The following is a 21,816-nucleotide window of genomic DNA, read 5'->3' as shown; positions in this document are numbered from 1 at the left end:
GGCCCAGTCAACAGAGTAAGAAAACCATCGGTAACTGAACGATTATAATTCCCCAAAATCAGACTTAAAAAGTAATATAATGACAAAAATACAAATTAATGAACACAATATCCTGTCTGTGGACTGACGCATGAAATCTATGCTGGGGTTAAGCTATTTTTTATAAAGCCATCCTCCTTTCATATAAGTTTAAAAGTAACTGTAACAATAAGCAAAAACACTGTAATATTCAGTCAATAATATATCAATTTTATCCATAGAATGCCTTAACATTAACCAAATAGACAAATGGGATATCCACTAATAGAATGCTCGCAGTTTCTGAAAGCTAGCTCAGAACTAACTAAAGAATGACAATACCATCAAAACTGCCAGCATTATAAATGGAAGATCAAGAATAGTATAGTATAGAATGTCATTTATCGTGTTGCATGCATGATGTCTGTCCACCTTTGTCATGCCTTTTTAAAATAGGTTTTGGATGTTGTACATGTAGGCATAGTATACATCAGATGTTTTAACCCAATAATAATAATTTCATATATGCGCAAGACTACAGTTGATATTAACTTACATTAAAAAAACATGAATACGATAAGAAGATTTGTGACGCATATACATTCCATTTATAGAAAATGTCCTGATGATCAATATTATTTCTTAGTATTTAAATAATTATTTTTTTATTCATATTTCAACTCAATTTTAAATGATCCTCATTCATTTTAGCTATAGTAATGTTTCACATGTGAGGCTGTGTAATGTGTATAAAATTGGTTGCGTTTGGCTTTTAAGTTATTATATCATGGTTCGTGGCTTCTTTGAAGTGGTGAGTCTGTTATCTGATATTTAACAGTTAGAAGTTCACTTACTTGAGTGAATATCAATTTATATATCCCTTGTGCAACAACAATGAAATAATCTAACCGGCATTCGACATGATGATATTATTATTTTGATGTCGCCATTGTTCTTCATCAAAGTGAGAGGGTAATCTAGAGAACCACGAGACTAGCGGAAATTAACAGAATGTAATCGTGAGACAAAGCCCAGACATGGAAAACAGACGAACACAACAAATAACATATAATTACCAATATAATACATAAAAAGTAACAAAAGTAAATGAGCAACTCGGAATCCACTAAAAACTGGGGGCATGATCCAGGTGCACCGGTAATGTCAGTTTCCTATGCTTTTCTAGAGACACACGTCGAGCTGCATCTTACAAGTAGTTCAGCATAGACACGTTGAACAAAAATATCACTGACCAAATGATCACATAGAAACATGCGCATAACAATGAGAAACTGACCACATACTGTTTTTATAAACAGTCAGCCTATTGTCATCAAGATTATCAGCTAATGAAGATCAAATAAATCGACCTATATATGGATTAAATGGCGCGTTAAAAATGTGGAAGTCCTTTGCGCATGAATTTTTGTTATTGCTGTTGAACAATTTTACTGCTATTAGTGATTAGTCTTACAGAGTTTGCCATTTTGTTACAATATACACAATCCCATATGTCAATTAAAGCATCATCATCCTTATAAAATTTTATAGTTCAGTCACTGAGGGGATTTGAGCACATTTTTAGATACTTGTCATCATGATTATTCCATTTTTATTTTATACATAAATATCATCTGTTTATGTATGCTTTCAGTAATCTGAATAGTGATACTAATTTTTTTTTTCAAAACAGTCAACAAGCTTATTGAATAATTTCTACCTTAACATTCTTGATCGACAAACATTGATACAGCGAGTAGATGTAATATGTATTACAGAGAATTAGGACAATTATTTGTATTTATATCATTAGTATAATATTTATCATAGCCATCGTTTTCAGCACGATATGATTATCAGCTATAAGGTGACAGATTATATATAATCTTGGTTGCTTATTAGTATTATCAGAAGTACCTGATAACCCGATGATCCGAGTTAATGACAGTTATGAGCAATCCAGGTCTTCGTCACATGGTTCCTTACTTTCCAATGGAAGTCTCTTTGAGTGTAGATTCTGTTTTTCTAATGCCCTAAAAACGTCAAAAATACTTAAAAATGAAAAGCGCGCGAATTTTTATGATTCCGATTCGTATGAAATATGTTGATGTCACACAAACGCAAACATTCCAAACAAAAGAAACCAAACGATTTTAACCATTACTATGCCAAAGAGCCTAAAAATAGGCTTTTCATACTCCCATATTTTGCCAAGAGCCTATATTTAGGCTTAGCAACTGTTGTCTACACATTCAGCAAGTCGATTGTTCTGCAATAATGTCATTGACGTCACAGTTCTGAACGTGATAATGTGTGGGATGCTTCACAGGGCAGACTACGCATATTAAAAAAAGCCAGAATAATTCTTCGTTGATTTTCATACACACGGTGCAATCATTAGTGTCAAAATTAGCCTGAAAGCTGATTCATATATGCATTTCTAAATTTAATGTTTGTTTGTTTGTTTGTTGGGGTTTAACGTCCGAGCAGCAATATTTCAGCTATATTCAGACAATGAACATGAAATGGATGACAAAATGAACATGAAATGATAAAAGTATGGGTCACAAGGACAACAGGGTCGACAAATTTTGATTGCCACTAGAAAAAGGGGGATGGGTAAGGTCGGGCAATTTAGCCTCCTGTGGCGGAGAGCAAAGTTTCCTACTCCTATCGAATACCACAGTAGAGTTCTTTAACGTGCGAGGAACGTGACATCTTTCCCAACACAATGCACCACTATGGTTTGTGGTCAGATTTTCCGTATTACAGCCTGACAAACCCAGCATGTAACATGCCAGGGTAGCCCATTCCACCACCTGGGGCACACATCCCAGTTGCTCTTTGGTCAGAGTGCCTAGCCTCCGGCTAGGTTTCTTAGCACTATTGAGTTGCCTTTTATGACAAGCTTATCGCTGTTGCAGGCCTATTCTTTTGTATTCTAATTGTAACGAATAGAGTCGTCACATTATGAGACGTTTGTATAATTTCGATTTGTTGTGACAATCTATCATTTTATTGTGATATATTACAAGCCGATTGTGTTTCTCAAATGTACTTAACTTTCATTTGAAAACATTAAAAGTCTTACAATCAAACAAGGTACTATTTTATTGCATTTATATTTCAATGATATTCAAATCTAATCCCTCAAGATAGCGATGTTGTCCTTTACAATGACACAATCCAACCCATCGGTTAAAAATGAATGACAGATACAGATCATTTTGATTCCAATTGAGAATTATTCATTATCTTCTAATATTACTGATATTTACGCCAACCTAATTTTATACCACTCATGGTGTTTTAAAAATCATTTTGATGTAAAAAAAGAAACATGAAATTGTTTGTGATTTTAAATGTCAGGAAATGAAATAATATGATTTTTAAATTCATGGAAACCGTTTATTGTGTACGCTTTAGACAAACGTTTTATGCCGCACATCAAAAGATAACGTTTCTTTCAGACTTTTTTTGATAAAATAATATGACATCAGATAAAATGAAAAAAAAGCGGGTTTGCAATGTTTCAAAATGTATTTCCAAATAATGTAATAATGCTGGAAAGCAGTTAAACAAGTTCAAACACAAATCATCGGCATTGATTAAACTGGAACAAGAAACACTGGTAGAGGTATGAACATCTTTCGAGTAACACATGATAGAAATACACAATTTGACCAGAAATCATAAATAGTGTGATACGGGTTACATTCAGTAATTACAACATTCCTTCAAGACAAAACAAAAGCATCATAGTTTGTTTCTGTGTGTTTAAAAGTTGTATGGGTAGACTTTCTCTACTATGGTATATGGAAATATTGGAAATAGAGCAAATGAAAGGGGATAGAGGGAGGGGAGATTATCCTGGGGGGAAACAGTTAGATAGGTTAAAAATGTTTATATACATGACATTATAATTAATATGAATAAAGGCTTTAATGTTTTTTGTTTTGTTTTTTGTTTTTGTTCTTGTTTTTTGTTCTTTTTGTTTTGTATTTTTTTTTACTTTTATTATGTAAACATAAAGCAATGGAGCAGATTGAACGGGGATGAAGGTGGGGAGTTTGCAATGGGAGCACACAGTTAATTAGGTAAAATTATATTTAATATGATAAATGTCTTAAATTTTGCAGCCTTCTACAATGCAAACATCAAGTTGTCAATTTGAAAATTCTAATCAAGACAATTTGACTGTTATTACAGCTGTATTGTTTCATCAACAGATACTTTTACAGATCTCTAAATACAAAATACAGCCAGAAACTTAGTTCCTCTGGTTACTTTCTTAAACATACAATGACGGTGTGTAGACAGAAAATAAAAAAATACGGATAAGGGAATGATCGAGAAAATAACGCGAGCCTGGACCTTTTTTCCGGTCAGTACACTCTTATTTTCTATATTCTACAGCCCAAAACAATTTTTTATAAAATAAGTTTATTTTTGTATACTTTGTGAACTACATTTCTTCTCAATTATTTGCCCCGATAACAACGCCAAAACAAATAGGATGTTCGTAATAGTTATGAAATTAGACAGTGCAAAGTCGTTATTTACTGACAATGATCGTAAATCATCACTAAATATACTGTCAATATATTTTTGGTACTGAACAGAAGAATTGCAGAATACAGTGCCATGAAAATTCCTTTCATTAATAAACAATTGAACTATTCATAATTTATCGTACGATTAAGCGCTTTACATGTAGATATTTTCCATCATCACAAGCAGATATATTTTTGTCATCATTTTCAATGGCATAATTTTCCTGTCTAAAATGGTTCAATTGCATTTCTTAGTTCTTAGTGGTATATGTGTGTTAAAAGGACTATATGACAGACAATAAGTTAACATATGATTAAAATTCGTCATCGTAAAATTCAAAAGTAAGATTGATGGATCAAGTATGTATTAACATTATATTAACATGACTAAGGATATTTAAGGAAGTAAACCTGGAATAAAGAAGGTAATACAAAATGAATGGATTTTAGTCACTAGAGCGTTTGAATGACTCCCAATATGCTTGCGTCAAAATGATACTGATGTTAAAGGGAAATAACTCTAAGAAAGGGTTCAACTTGTATTAAAATGATATAAATATCATATAATGAATTTTACAAACCATTACAAACACTTTATTTTTCAATATCATTTTAATTTAGTTATTAGCAGATTGCAAATTGCATATAGTGAATGAAATTCCCTGCTTATTGTTGGGTGGTGACAATATAATTTATTTTAATATGTATTGTGTCCAATCATGTGGATATTAAATGAGAAATCGTCATCAAAACTGAAATACAATAGCGCAAGATTTAACCTCGGGCACTGTTTGTGGACCATTTATAAATTTGTCTCAAAGACATAGTATAACACAACGATAAATATGGTTCAAGGTCTTGCATATTTACGATTCTATTCATTCATTTGAAATGTGTTGTTAAAATGACTTTAATAGTATCAATATTTCAGTTTATATCACTGATTTAGTGTTCAAGTACGTTTAATCATTGAAAATATTTGAGTTGCAGTTATGCTAAACAGGTCATGTTTATCGAAGAGACATGTATATAAAACATGTATCACAAGCTTCATTGGGAAATACAATTAAATCTAGTATATAATTATAGTGAAGAGATGATCAAAGCGTTCTCAATTAGAGTAATAAATAGCAAACGTTTAATTACAGGAGGTGGGTGAAAATATAATAAAAGGAGTGTTAATGAAATTATGAGGCTTAACAAACCTTCTTTGTAGGAACTTAATATGATGTGCCACGCATGGTGACCAATTTCAAATAGATTTGCAGAGACAGCCTATTATCAAATAAAAAAATAAGAATAGTGAATTTTTGAATGATAACACACTTCAAAGGGTAAGAAAGGACTAATATACAAATAAAATATGAATAAAACGTGACAATAAATTGATGAGTGTGAGCCCAGATTTTCGATCTTACCGCCTCCGTCAGGAGCAAAAATGTATTGAAGATGTAACTGTCAATTCCAACCACAAAGACTTAGTACCCTTCACAATTGATCTTGAACTATATGATATATGTATCAAGTTCAAGATGAAAATTGCTAAAACGAAAAGCTGTTGAAAACAAGTTTTATGATGACTAAATAATGTGGATTTTAACATTCATGCCGAAGGATTTGGCAGTCCCAAGAAAGCTGATGGCACGCTGTTCTAGGAACTTTTTTTTTTCAACAGGACAGTTACTTCATGTCTTCAACTCTGGGTTTGGCTTCACGAAAATGTTCCCCGTCTGGACAATCCTTTCCATTTGGGACGCTTCGTTATGTTCTACAAAACGATTACCCAACTGCCGATAGGTCTCGCCCACGTTAGCCATTTTGCAGCGTTTCCAAACCACAATTAGACGCTTTTTGAGGTACATGTGAAACAATGTTTTAATTTAAGGGCGTTTGCCGACCCAGCGACCTCATCAGTTTCCCAAGTAAAAGGACATACCGAACAGTGCGTTCGCTTATAGTGCCATGTGCCCCTGCAACTAACAGGGAGCGTCTATTGACACTCTGTAAGAAATCGTATCAAGGTTGGCTTTTAGACCCAACCCATTCAATAAGCAATTATTGGAAGAGAATCGTTGAATACTGACGACATGTATTCGTCTCAAAGAACTATGGATTTAAAGTTGCGAATCAGGATGTTCTGGATTGCAACGTTGTGAGGATATGTTAAGACCAAAGAAACACGGTCACTTGTGGTTTTTAGCCTCTTTTCCATAAACCCAGATCTCTTAACTTCGAAAATTGAGGTGATCGCTCGATCCAAAACTTTGTTAGGATAGCCTCTCTTAGCAAAAACAAATTTCATCATATTACATTGAGGTCTGAAATATTGGTCATTGCTGCAAATACGCCGAAGTCGCGGAAATTGTGACTTGGGAATGGCATTTTTCCATGACTGCGGATGACTTATTGACGTTTAATTTGAACCACTTTACAATATAGATTATGAAAAAAAAGCACATGCTTTCTATTAATTCCTTGATTATTATTTTTTTGTCTATTTTAAAATGGGATCAATGTGGTACGAGAAGGTCCAGCAACAAAGATCGTTGCAAGATCGTAGCTATGCGAAAGTAGATTACTAGATAGTGCGACTATTTCTATAATAGATCATACCTACAGGGCATGTCTATACTTACTCAAAAATGAACTCGTGGATCGTTATGGTGTATCCATCAGCACCATGAAAACTGATTTATTCAACGGGTCATAGTTTTCCTTTTCTCGTTTGTCTACCCCGGACTTGACTTTTTATGAGCAACTCGGCGGGTGTTTCTAGAAAAGCAGAGTACGCTTACCCTACCGGTGCACCTGGTCCATGCTCCCAGGTTTTAGTGGAGTCCGAGTTGCTCATTTACTTTTGTTACTTTGTATGTATGAGTTTAGTTACTTTATGTTCTTTGTTGTGTATGTCTGTTTTCCATGTCTGGTCTTTGTCCCTGGATTACATTCTTTTGATTACCGCTATAACCTTGGTTCCCTTGATTACTCTTTAAAACAAGTTGCTGACTGAATCAACTTACTTTCCTATTTCACTATGACCGTCTTGTTGCACTTTGGAAGCCACTCTGTCCTCGTAGAACTTATTGAAGAAACAGATGCGGAATGGTGTTATTCCCGTGGATGCTACTTGCCTTGGATCATTTGCCCTCCCAAATAGTGAAATAGATAAAAGACAGATAGCGGGAAAGTCTGGTGTACTCCTTTCTTTTGGGGACAATACGGAAATGTATGTTGTTATCTATAGAACATTTTTCTGTTTTTCACTTTATCCAGTTTAAGGAATTAGACCTAGTGTAAAGGACATTTGTATACCTATATAAGACGTGTCACACTTACATAAATGAATACAACCTTTTACAGATTAGTTAATGAATATATTTATTAGTACACAAAAAGACACATCGTGTTGTAAGTTCTTGATGATTTGATCATTAGAGCTAATTGTGCATGCATGTACATTGCTCATGTTTTGATTTAGCTTACACTAACCAGGACGTTTCCTCATTTGGTGCCTTCTCACATAGACACGAGGAACGGTTAGTAATTATAGTAGCGTGACATACTAGTTATGGATTACACTTAATCACTTTACATTCTCTACTATACTATGTGGATTGGTAATTAAGGTCTTTCCCATTTCAATGTGAAGACTTTCTTGTATTTTTTCTGATTATTATTATTATTTTATTTCTCCCCCTATTTCCCGCTTCAGATTCAATCGTGTCCAACAAGATTTTGGCCATCATTTGCAATCTGAAATAGGACTTTGGTATTCACCCTGTGAGACATGATCATTTGTCGTTCCTGAGTTATCTGTCCCGTAGCGGAAAAACTAATTTTGTAAAATTTTCTTAAACCGTTTTAGATACCAACAAACCGAAAACTCCATATTGTTCAAAAACATAGGGCAGTACTATTGGACAATGTTTTGGTAAGATTTGAGGTTTCCCTGGTTAGGCGATTTCGCGACTTACAATTCGGCTGGTCACTTAACTTTAATTATATATATTATATATATTTTTTTAATCATAAGTCATACTGTTATATCGAAAACCGCATTGTTCCAACATTGTTGTTTCAACTGACATGATGGAGGCAAATTACTCAAACATGTAAACACTATTCATACACTTTCTAATTAATCACAAATATGATTTAAAAGTACATATCCTGTGTCTTTATTTTGACTCCTTTCGAACATCACAAACATAGATTATAAATCTAATTTCAGTGTGTTTTTTTTTAATACTACAAAGAGGAAGGGCATTTGACCTGGAAATGATAATTGAGACCTTTACTTTGGATACTTTATAATTTTCTCCCTTTCATTTCTTCTATTTTTACAAAAAAAAAATATCATTTGGTATTATTATTAATGCCAGATGTGATGAAATTGACAGGGAAAAATATAACATTTCCAATGTTACTACGAAATTACTGTTTCTTACTAGTTTGATAATTATTTTGTACATTTAACAATTGTCAGAAACCATTGAGAATATATGCATGAAATAATTCATCTCGTCTCATCTCTCTCTTGGGGGCTCATTTTTTATAACAACCTATGAATGCTGTCCTTTGTTAAGAGGTTAATGTCATTTGGTCATCTCCTCTAGGAAATGAATGGGAAAGGCCTTACAATTGTTCTTGAACAATCGACCTATTAATTTTTCAATTAACGTAACTGCTGAACAAATTTAGCCACGTTCAAGACGTTATATGTGATATTCGAATAACTGTTTTCAAAGATTTCAAAACGGAAGAGAGACTTTGGTTCATGCCAATGTACATGTAGTTTAAACCCGTCGCATTGTTTGCGCCTGTCCATGGTCCTGTATTATTTTGCATTTTTCCATATTGGTTTATGCGGCAACTCCTTTGTTGTACATGTGTATAATGTTGTCTTGTATCCTTCTGTAACATGTCCTGTAGTGTGATGGTTTCATTCATTGAAGACCTTATGGTGGCCTTGGGCTGACATCTTTCTTCCCAGTGGGGATTGTTATGTTTCTGACAAGTTCATATTATCCACTTCGCACAATAAACAATATGCACATGGAAAATTTATGTTATTTTTCAATAGACAAAGTTATTACTATTGCCGCCCTGTGCAGGTCCGGGTGTTAAAAGAGTAGGCCTGCAGCAGCGCTAAGCTTGTAAAAGGCGACTAAATAGTGCTCAGAACCCTAGCCAGGGGCTAGGGCGCTCTGCCCACAGAGCAACTGAGATGTGTGCCCCAGGTGGTGGAATGGGGTACCCCTGGCGTGTTACATGCTGGGGTTGTCAGGCTATAATACGAAAAACCTGACCGCCAACCATAGTGGTTCACCGTGTTGGGAAAAATGCCACATTCCTCGCACTTAAAAGAACCCTACTGTGGTATTCTCCCGGAGTAGGAACCATAGGGCTCCGCCACAGGAGGCTAAATTGCCCGACCCTACCCACCTCTCCCCATTTCCAGTGGCAATCAAAATTTGTCGACCCTATTGTCCTTGTATCCCATCCCTTTTTCATTTCATCATCGTTTCATGTTCATTTTATCATCAATTTCATGTTCATCATCTGAATATAGCTGAAATATTGCTCCTCGGACGTTAAACCCCAACCAACAAGCAAACAAACAATTAATATTGCCAATTCTTAAATAAACTATGACTAACAAAAGTTATCGACATGATTACGATGACAACACAGCAATGTTTATGAAATTAAACCGGGCAAAACTTGCTTATCTAATTCAGGTTTATGGCATCTCTTTTTCATTAACTTGTTAAAATGAAATGATATTTGGTTATATCTGGTATAATAAATTAGAGTTATTTCTTATCAAAGTTAGTGTTATATGAATTAAGAGTTCTCATATAAACAGACAGACAGTGGTCATGTTTTTATCTTATGACAGTTGAACTGAGCATTTAACTTGGACAATGTTTTCTACGGTTTTAAACGTTGTCTTCTACTCTTAAAATCTACAAACCATGTATTACATTAAACTTGAAGCATAATGGATTTATTAAGCTTTTATTTTTTTGTTTCATCTTAATTTTACATCATATTGATATAAGTTCATTGCTTTGATGCTTGTTCACGCAGTGTGCCAGTTGCTATTTGTTATCTATACTTCATGAATCATATATTATCGAATTAAACGAAACTACGTATATATTTGTTTTATTTAACAATCAAACATAGTGATCCTTTCTTCTTTCCTCTATCCCGGACTTTCTTTAGCAACTCGGCGGTTGTTTCTAGAAAAACAAAGGACGCTTACCCTACTGGTGTACCTCGTTCAGGCTCTCAGGTTTAGTGGAGTCCAAGTTGCTCATTAACATTTACTTTTGATACTTTGTTTGTATTTTTTCAGTTACTTTCTGTTCTTTGCCGTGTTTGTTTTCAATGTATGGTCTTTTTGCTGAATTACATTCCTTTGATTTTCACTTGAATCTTCGTTCCCTTGATTACTCTTTCTTACCACATGAAAATGAGTTACGACGTTAAATTGTGTCATGCCTACAACGATTCCTACTGTCAGTAAACATTCATTCCACAGCAATACAATTCCAAGTTTGTGTTTTTTTTCATTATTTTGACTTTATTTATATAGATATATATTTTTTTTTTTTTTTTTTTGGATGGCAAATTATTTACTAATGTAGTAGCCAGGATATAACAACAAACAACTTAATCATTAATTGTACCACGGTAAACTCGGTGACCGGACGGAAGCAGGAACATTATCGAGTTTCATGGTATCTAGTTTGAAATATTTTTTGAGTTGGTTTCACAGATCTTTTGTGTGTGTTTTTTTTTTTATAATTGTTTCAGAAGCTTCAAATTGAAACAATATACAACCATTGACAAATTTAATTATTCATCGTTTCTTTTGTTAAGTAGAATCTGTGTTAAAAATATTTATGTTTGTAAGGTATGTCTAAGTGTTAAAACAAATGATTACCAAAAAAAGCAATATGGTATATATTGTCAAAGAGGGTCTACAGTCCTACTACAATACTTGTTACTCCCGTAGTGGTATTAATTCAATGTTGATCCTGAAAACTTCGAAAGATCTTTTAGAGACAATTTGTTCAAGACTATTATCTGAATATAATAGCATTAAAACCTATGATTTTTCAACACTGTATACTTCTATTCCACATACTCAGTTAAAATCCCGACTTAAAAACATCGTTGTTTTTTTTTTCAAAAAAGATGGTACACCTAGATACAAATACATAGTTCTTGGTAGAGATTCCTCAAAATTTGTCAAAAATGATTTCAAATGATCTTCCAAATATAAAGAGGAAGTTGTTTACAAAATGCTGGAATTTTTAATCGACAACGTATTTGTCCAGTGTGGTGGACGTGTTTTTTTTTAACAAACGGTCGGCATTCCAATGGGAACAAATTGTGTTCCTTTACTTGCTGACCTTTTCCTTCACTCTTATGAGACTGACTTTATAGCTGATCTGATCCGAAAGAAAAAATATTGTTCAGCAAGATCCTTTAATCTCAGTTTCCGCTATATAGATGACGTATTATCGTTAAACACTGTGAAGTCAGCCTCATATCTTGACCTACACTTAGAAATCGATGGTAAAGGAAAACTATTGACCAAACTTTACCACAAACGTGATGACTTTTCATTCAGAATTGTCAACTTTCCTTTCATCTGTGCCAACATACCTTCAGCTCCTGTGTATGGAGTGTTCATATCACAACTCATACGTTATGCCAGAGCTTGCCGAAACAACGCAGACTTTGTGTATCGCGCTACAACTCTAACAAATAGGAACAGGGTTATGTTGCTACAAGATTGAAGTCATCACTACAGAAGTTTATGGTCGTCATCATGAACTCATGGGTCGTTATGGTATATCCATCTGCACAATGAAAACTAATTTATTCGACGGGTCATAGTTTTCTTTTCCTTGTTTGTCCAACCCGGACTTTACTTTTTATGAGCAACTCATATGGTGCTTCTAGAAAAACAGAGGACGCTTACCCTACCGGTGCGCCTGGTCCATGCTCCCAGTTATTAGTGGAGTACGAGTTGCTCATTTGCTTTTTTATTTTATATGTATGATTTTAGTTACTTTATGTTCTGTGTTGTGTGTGTCTGCTTTCCATGTCTGGTCTCTGTCCCTGGATTACATTCTTTTGATTACCGCTATAGCCTTGGTTCCCTTGATTACTCATTAACAAAACGACAACAAATTTCACTCACTTATCCAAAACAACTGGTATAGTCAGGTGATGAAAAAGGACTGTTGATTTCTATTTATATCAATCGTACTATTACTGAAAGAAAATACTGACTTTTTATCTTTAAATGAATGAAATTTCTTGAGATCAATTAGATTTTAGCTTAAGTAACGAAATGGCACAGCAATTTACCGTTAATTTTCGCCTGAGCCAATGATTTAGCCTTTATTTTTTTTATGAAAGACAAGACATGCGATAACGTGTATTGCGTGTTTTGCTTAGTAAAAAATTGGAGGTCATGGAATAAGGCATGATGGAGATTGTGTTGATATAATATTCCGTTAATGGTACGATTGAAATAAGAAAAGTCACTTTAATTTTAAGTCTAGACACCTTTTACTAGAAATGCGTTTATATTTATAACATACATGTATAATGAGCATTTTAGTGAACCATTAGTTTCTCGAAAATACGATTATGTTAGCTTAAATAACTTCTGTCTTCAACGGTCAGGAACCGAAGTTTGATTCATCTTGTCTGGTCTTGTACGTCATTAAACAATTAATCGTACACTTTTTGTTTCTTTAACTAAAGAAGCACGATCATTTGCAGGGCTAACCATATATCAACATCTTTACGTGAATAGTTATTACATGTAGCAGGTATTTTTTTTTATTTTTTTAATATTAGATTTGAATAAAGAAATAGAGTTAGTACAGCTCTTCACTTAACGAGGCATGCAAACTCGTAGAATTCTAGTTCAAAAATATCTTTCAATAACATATACTTGTTTTGCAGTTTTTAAATGCCTTAGGTTAGATGTATTTGGCTTATTTTAGGCGATTTGTTCGGACATTTAAGGTATCTTAATTTCCTTATGATTAATAAGGGTGTGAACGAGTTGTTATCTTTAGCCTACATAATAAAACGTAGTTCACAAATGATACACACATTTCTGCTTATTTGATTATACTATATAATATGATCTTTTTTTAATGAAATCATGTATTTATCATACGATCTATCCGGTCTATGCTATCTCGCGGTTTTGTATCAAAAGTACCTACTTTATTTAAAATCATTGTCTACTTAATTAAATAAAGACTTTCAATCTATAGGGATTAGCCCTCCCCAAACCCATCCCCCCAAAAAGTGACAGGCACAGGTATTTTAGTAGCACCTGTAAAGAGGATCTAAATAATGTTCATAATGTTCATAATGAAATGTAAGTCCTTATGCTTAAGTGTGTTAAAACTAGTTTTTTGTCCCCACTTGCCCAGGTGCACCTGGTCTATGCTTCTCGATTTTAGTGAAGTCCGAGTTGCTCATTTGCTTTTGTTACTTTGTATGTATGATATTAGTTACTTTATGTTCTTTGTTGTGTATGTCTGTTTTCCATGTCTGGTCTTTGTCCCTGGATTGCATTCTTTTGATTTCCGCTATAACCTTGGTTCCCTTGATTACTCTCTCTGATAATAAACATTGGATGTAAAACGTTTTTCAGACAAAAACAATGTTGTTTTGGGCTTTGTCTGTTGGTACGACAACATATGTGTCATGTATAGTAGACAGTGTTTTTGCTACATCGGGATCTTTGAAAACTGATGTACATTGGCACTCATTGACATACTTAAAACAAAAAAAAATATTTCTCTCAAAGTAAGAAATATCCATTATCAGCTTTCGATGTAGAATCCATGTTTTATATACAAAGAGAATATAGATTAAGCATACAAGCATTATGAACAATAGCAGTAGGTGTTCCAAACGGTCATGATTAAGAAATAAACATGCAATACATAATAAGCCTTTCTAACAGCAGTCTTCCATATAATAATAAGTACTTAGCGCCTGTCAAGCAGTTTATAGTCTAATAGTTACTAGTTAATACGTGGTAATTCTATTCATCAGATTTGACGATAATCAAAAAGTCAAATTCAGGAATGTGATGTTATACAGTTCAATGAATTTTGAGCATATGACAAACAAACTGAAAGGCAACGATATGTTAACACCTTTTTGTTTTGTTTTGTTTTATTTGTTTTTTGTTTCGTTATATCTTATTTTTTTTTTGTTTTGTTTTGTTTTTTTTCTTTGCTTTTGTTTGTTTGTTTGTTTAATTGTTTGTTTTTTATATTGATCTCATAAAAAAACTACTTGGCATATTCGTTGTAAAAATATTGCGTCAGGAGAATGAGAAGTGATTTTATTATTTTAATCTGTAAATCAATCATCGTCAAGTAAATATTGTTTATATTATTTATTTGTGTTTCCAGTGATATCAAAAATGACACTAGGGTTTCTTTTTAATATTAATATTTCAATTGGAATTAACATTTTCAGCACGAACTGAACGTTATCTTGAAAGTGATCTTTTAAAAAGGTACTTTAAATGTATGGACCCATGCATTATTTATGACGTTTGTATAGATACAAATCTATAAAACTAAATTTATGTAAATAACTAAAATAGATGACTTAAATGTATTATTTTGCCCCGTGCAGGTCCGGCTGTTAAAAGAATAGGCCTGCAGCAGCGCTAAGCTTGTCGTAAAAGGCGACTAAATAGTGCTCAGAAACCTAGCCGGGGGCTAGGCGCTCTGCCCACAGAGCAACTGGTATGTGTGCCCCAGGTGGTTTAATGGGGTACCCCTGGCGTGTTACATGCTGGGGTTGTCAGGCTATAATACGGAAAACCTGACCGCAAACCATAGTGGTGCACCGTGTTGGGAAAGATGCCACGTTCCTCGCACGTTAAAAAACCCTGCTGTGGTATTCGATAGGAGTAGGAACCTTTGCGCTCCGCCACAGGAGGTTAAATTGCCCGACCTTCCCCATCCCCCCTTTTTCTAGTGGCAATCAAAATTTGTCGACCTTATTATCCTTGTGACTAATCCTTTTTTTATCATTTCATGTTCATTTTATCTTCCATTTCATGTTCATTGTCTGAATATAGCTGAAATATTGCTGCTCGGACGTTAAACCCCAATAAACAATCAAACAAACAATATAACTGAAATAAATCAGCAACTCGGACTCCACTAAAAACAGGGAGCATATATCAGGTGCACCGGTAGGGTAAGCGTCCTCTGCTTTTCTACAAACACCCGCCGATTTGCTCATAAAAAGTCTAGGACGAGGTAGAGGAAAGAGGAAAGAAAAACTATGACACATTCAACAGATCAGTTTTCATGGTGCAGAATGATACACCGTATCAATCCACGAGTTCATCTTTTCTTTCATCTGTCCCATCATCACTTTTTTAAATAAGCCTCATCAAACAGGGTTGCATGCTGGGGTTGTCACGCTATAATACGGAAAACCTGACCGCAAACCATAGTGGTGCACCGTGTTGGGAAAGATGCCACGTTCCTCGCACGTTAAAGAACCCTGCTGTGGTATTCGTTAGGAGTAGGAACCTTTGCGCTCCGCCACAGGAGGCTAAATTGCCCGACCTTACCCATCCCCCTTTTTCCAGTGGCAATCACAATTTGTCGACCCTATTATCCTTGTGACCCATCCTTTTTTTTTATTTCATGTTCATTTTATCATCCATTTCATGTTCATTGTCTGAATATAGCTGAAATATTGCTGATCGGACGTTAAACCCCAACAACAAACATGTATAAGAATAAGAAAATGTTTTTTAATAATATTGAAACAACAATAGTTTATCAAAGTTTTACACATTTAGTTGAATAGCATATGTTTAAATATGTTTTTGATATTTCCATTCACCCGGGCAGGTCTGGGTGTCAAAAGAATAGGCATTTTACTTAACAAAACTGCGATCAGATCAGTCACCGGTCATCGGTTATCAAACCGTCAGCGATCAATCAGTCATCAATCGGTCTAACCGTTGCGCAGATCGGTTCAAGGACTGTACATCTTAAAACTGATTAACTCTGTATCAAGCTCCGAAACAAAGTTCGATATTCACTCTAGCATCTCAAACTTTGCGAGAATCATGCAAAATCGGGAGAAAGTGAAAAATTGTAATAATTATTATATAATAATTCGACTGTCAAATGTCATTTGATTTGAGTAATGTCCGAGAATTTTAAAAAGGTCTGTCTTCAGTAGTTAGTAACAGAGGAACTATACTGGGAACTGTATAACAAAATCGTATAAGATCACCATCATGAAATTGTAAGAAAATGTCTAATATAGCATGCATTAATAAACTCGCCTTTTAAAGAGACGCAGTCATCAAGTTGCAACATCATTTCGATAATATATAATTACTTTAACCCCAGTGTGTACGTTTAATACTTTATGATGTTTTTATTGAATAGAAAACAAATAAAAATACAAAAACAAAAACAAAAAACAGTGAAAACCCCACAAGGGAAGGATTTGGATTGATTTTACACACGATGAGGACATAATTTTGCGTAGGTTTAACCTGCTCTAGACCTGGCATGTCAGTTTACTGATAGTATTTAATTAAAGTTTATTCAGTTTCTGTATTTCCAATGTAACAAGGAACTCAAACCTTTTTAAACTGAATTTTATATGTGTTTAATTTTGTTTTATTATATTCCATAGTGACAAGATTGTTAAAGGGGAAGATTGTGATTAAGTCAAAGTACTTTAACCCCGCCTCATGTTTTGCGCCTGTCTAAAGTCGGGAATTCCTGGCCTCTCTAAGTCTTTTTTCGTTTACATCGTAAGTTTATTTACTTTTTTTTTTGTTACTTGAGTATGAAGGGGCAATATTTTTGTTGACTAAAATGATGTTTTGAGGCAGGCTGCATCCTGCCCTGTGAAATGAGGGTTTCCTCGTCATTCATTGAAGACTAATGGGTGGTCTTAGCTGACATTTTCTTCCTGGTGGGGTTATTGGCGCGTTAACATACACAATACCTGATGTTGTTATATTAAATTCAAAATCAAAAATAAAACTCTACATCTGTGTAAACCAGACATCTCATGAAGTCTTAAGTGTCAGTCTCTGTGAGAATCAGTCAGTGTGTTAAACATGGTATGAAAAATCTATCATGTTGAAAGTTTAATTTGACTATTCTCATTTCGATCAATTGTTTTATAATTTCGTTGAAATGCAAAAAATGAACATTTCAAATACAGATAACTCTGTCAAAAACTTCATTTTTTGCAAACATTTTATTGACAAATTTCTGATCAAATACAGTAATGCAGAGATCAGATAGGGGTATTTTAAATAGAGAAAATATCGTTGAGTGAAATTCTATTGTTAGATCAGTGGGGTCCTGACATGCATTTTCCTGACTTTTCCGATTTTGCCTTATTCTCATAATAACTTACACTAAATACGTTTTGAACTTGTTCAAACCAAGCGCACGCCGAAACAAAACAAAACTTTTAGTCCTAGATTCAGTTTATACAAAATTCCATGTAGATATCAAGGGGTATGTCAAAAAACAGTACAACAACTAATTTATCTTAACACATAATATCCATTTCACAACATTCTAAAATGTTGTATTATAATGTTCAACATAATAGTTTATATTTTGTTTCGTTATATCTTATTTCTTTGCTTTTGTTTGTTTGTTTGTTTAATTGTTTGTTTTGTATATTGATCTCATAAAAAAACCTATTTGGCATATTCGTTGTAAAAATATTGCGTCAGGAGAATGAGAAGTGATTTTATTATTGTTTGTTTTGACATTTTTAATGACTATAATTTGTTTTTCCCTTAAACTTGCACTTCTTTTTTTCTCATTATGAATATTTTAGGATAATGGCTATTTCGTCTGTATTTTATAGATATTAAGAATCGCTTGTAAACCTTTTACTTCATCACTGTAATGTATGGTCTAATCATGATTTAACTGTGGACGGAAAAAAGGGGGTGTTTTTTTTTCAGTGTTAGCTTGACAACTTGACCAGTTGCAGACGTCTGTGACCATACCTCATCTAAGTTAACTCATTAAGTGACCTCAGTTATTTCAAAAGGTAGAATAGTACTGACTTTTTGAAGGACTAAGCAAGATAAAGAGTCTGAAATCAGGGTTTGAAATTACTAGAATTTAGAAATTATTAATGTTGGTATCAATTGAAAAAAATGACTTTTTTGAAGTACGATTTACGAAAGAACGCGGGCATCGACCAAGTTTAATAATAATCCACTGAAAAGAAGTTAACGATACTAGCAGAAAACGACGGATGACAAGTGATGGCAACAGCTCAACTAGCTCAGATATCCCTTTCCCAACCCCTGTATATTGGTTGAAAAATTATTAACATAGCAATAAAACATATGTACCTAAAGACAGTGCATTCATATCTATCAATATGATTATTTGCAACTACAGTAGTACTTAATAATTTTGAAAAAAATAAGTATATAAGGATAAAAGAGGGTGTAATTATCCCTCAATGTTTCAACCTGCCTTCTGTCATTAACTTTGTCTTAAAACATGATTGATAGTGTAAAACATTTCTTGTAATACCATGTTGAATCAAATTACAGGAAAGTCATATTTCTATACTCAGAACATTGTAATGGTATTGGCCAATATTTGCGAGGCATTCAAATGGTGATTTCTAAATAAATGAAATGAATATTTAAAAAATTCAACTCAAATTACTTGGTTTTTATACATATGGATTCATATTTTATAATTTCTATGAAAATAATAACATAATGTCTTACTCATATTGTTATCATTGGGTAATGTACAAAATGTTCAAATTGAAAATTCTAACACAGTCACATCGATGACCACAGTTCGACCCCTTACATGTATCTAATTAATTAAAGTAAACACACATGTATATCATATGTTTGCATATCAAACTGGTCAGGTAAATGTTAATATTAACAAAGTATTGTTTTCGTATATTGTAAACTATTTGTCAAAACAATGCTTGTAAAAACCCCTGAATCCGCCTCTGAAAAAAATGTTCTAAACAAATACTTACAAGTGTTGAAAGAAAGATATGAGAAGTTTATATTTGTTGATAACAATCCAAACATGCTCGATAGGTAACGTTTTTTTCTGTTCAGATTTTACAAGGAAAACTTAGACAGTCTTTTGATCAATTTCAGGCACTGATTAAATGTGCAGTAAAATTATTTTTAGAGTTTTTATTTTAAAAGTCCTACAAATATTATAAGTTTTTGTTGGTATCCTGGGCCACAATATATAAATTAGCTGTTAAACGTGTAGTCTGTAGAACTATCCCGAGCACAATGGTCCGGAGCATGACAAAAAGTAGAACAGTCTACTTCTTGATTGCATCTTTCAATGTGACACTTCATAGTTACGTATTCATTGTTCATCAGCTCTAGTTCTGGCAGTTTTGTAAAATATGGGGAAAATAAAAACAGGGTATGAATTTTATTTGAGTATTTGAATATCCTTTCCTTGAAGAACCTATGATCGTAATACACATTATTAATACATACTGCAAATTACAAGTGAAAAAATAAACAGTTAATAAGATAATATGATACACATAACAAAGCGCATGTACACATATTCTTGACATTTGCAACCTTAAGTCAGTTCATGTACGTGTAAATTTCTAACTATAGTATATCACTTTTTCATTAAAATAGTAACAAAACATTGTTTGAAGATATCAAAATCTTAATTCAGAGTATCACTTAGAACATTTATTAATAATTGAACAAAACATTGTTTGTGGCCTAGATAGGCCAAATGAACTGCTTTTCTATGCAGCTTTTTAACAATAGTTGCTGCAGTTACGTCTTTAACATTATAATATTGTCTTACTAGAAAAATATATCATATTCAATTTTCTCACATTCTGTGGCGAAAGGATGGAAACCGAAAGCTCAAATTGCTCGATACCTGCGTTTTATCATGATTTTTCATAGTGTGTGTAATTGTTATTTACTTTTGTCACAATATCCTAATAGAATTTTGTAAACATTATATAATTTCAGAATGTTTCAAATGAGTAGAATTGAAAATTTAAGTATTGAACTCGAAATATGTTCACACTTTTGCGCACTAAATTTGTGAATTCCACTAATTTTTTACACTAAAAACCATGTGTTATGCATAAAAAAATCAGGTACGTGTGGTTTTAAATGACAACCCAATAACACTTACAAAATATGACTTTTTTTTGTCCTTATATGCATTTATTAATCAGTACAAAAACATTATCGAACTCTGTGGTAAAGCATTTCCACACCACATTGGTGCTTACAGAAAACTGGTCTGAAAATTGTTTCGACTCGGTAACTTTTGTTTTGAGATTGACAATATACGATTATACAATTATACATCAATGGTTAGATCATACAGAACATTTTAGTACCTTCATGTAGAGTTTTCATATCACAACTCATAGATAAACTGCATTATAATCCGTAGAATAAGTTCGTGATTTGCGACGTTAGTCTTGTTATGTTATTGTTTTGTTCATGAGGATACTAATGAAGAAAGAGTGAGTTATAAATATGTTGTATGTCTTGCAATTTTTAATTCAATATTTTGATATATAACAATATTGTTCTTCATCGTTGTAATTAGATATTTTATTTAAAGTGATAAATATGGTTGGATTAGTTTTGAATAGTCGGAATCTTTGCACTGACTAAACGTTCGATTAGGTACATTTTTAAAAAAGTATCGGAGCACTATCCATACCACATGTGGGCGTGCGAAGATTCTCCTCTAGGGACATCTCAGCCTTCAGTGTGCCGGTCTGTTGTCAGATTCGGACTTTTTTTAGACTGGGTGAAGATGTTTATTTTAAAACAATGCTACATTAGTTTTAAATGACAGAAATGTCGTCGTGCCAGCAGACTAAACCTAAATCAACTCAACGTTTATTTTGTGTGCAAAATGCACTGCATTCAATGTTTATTATCGGGGTTATACATAAAAAAATAATAGCAATAATAAGACCTATACTGTAAAGACCAATCTTCAAGGAAGGGAGCCCCGTGCTGGTTCGGGTGTCAAGAGAATAGGCCTGCAGCAGCGCTAAGCTTGTCGTAAAAGGCGACTAATTAGTGCTCAGAACCTTAGCCGGGGGCTAGGGTGCTCTGCCCACAGAGCAACTGGGTTGTGTGCCC

The sequence above is a fragment of the Perna viridis genome, chromosome 15 (assembly GCF_037379345.1).
Source record: "Perna viridis isolate PV_CMFRI_1.1 ecotype Kerala chromosome 15, ASM3737934v1, whole genome shotgun sequence".
NCBI lineage: Eukaryota > Metazoa > Mollusca > Bivalvia > Mytilida > Mytilidae > Perna > Perna viridis.
The sequence above is the reverse complement of the archived record's forward strand: the minus strand, read 5'-3'. Positions refer to the sequence as shown.